At 41.9% G+C, this 396-nt stretch overlaps 1 pseudogene; it reads left to right on the top strand.

The window, feature by feature from the left end:
* The first annotated feature begins 248 nt into the window (after positions 1 to 248).
* The window catches only part of LOC105451672, a 13650-nt pseudogene continuing 13502 nt past the window's right edge, over positions 249 to 396 (top strand).

Genomic DNA, 396 nt, shown 5'->3' with positions numbered 1-396 from the left:
TTTGGAATGTGGCAGGAGTTTATAAAAAAGGGGTGGATTTCTGGAAGTATGTAGGAGAATTTGACTTTGTTAGTTTAAGTGAGACATGGGTGGAGGAGAAGAGCTGGGAAAATATGAAAGAGAGGTTGCCAGAGTCACACGAGTGGATATGTAGTTATGCCGAAAGGGTTAAGGACAGAGGAAGAGCAAAGGGAGGTTTTATTATAGGAAGGAGGAAAAGTTGGGGGAAGAGTGAAGGTAAGTTAAAGATGGGGGAAGAAAAGGGGGCGATAAAAGCGGAAATTGAAGACGATAAGGAGAGGTGGAAAATATGTTCGGTATATGGTACGGGGGGATGGAGTAAGATGGAAGAAAGTATGAATAAGATTTTAAGGAAAGAAAGAGAGGGAAGGGAAA

This window comes from Wasmannia auropunctata, unplaced genomic scaffold (assembly GCF_000956235.1).
Source record: "Wasmannia auropunctata unplaced genomic scaffold, wasmannia.A_1.0 LD336048.1, whole genome shotgun sequence".
NCBI classification, from domain to species: Eukaryota; Metazoa; Arthropoda; class Insecta; order Hymenoptera; family Formicidae; genus Wasmannia; species Wasmannia auropunctata.
The sequence above is the reverse complement of the archived record's forward strand: the minus strand, read 5'-3'. Positions and strand labels throughout refer to the sequence as shown.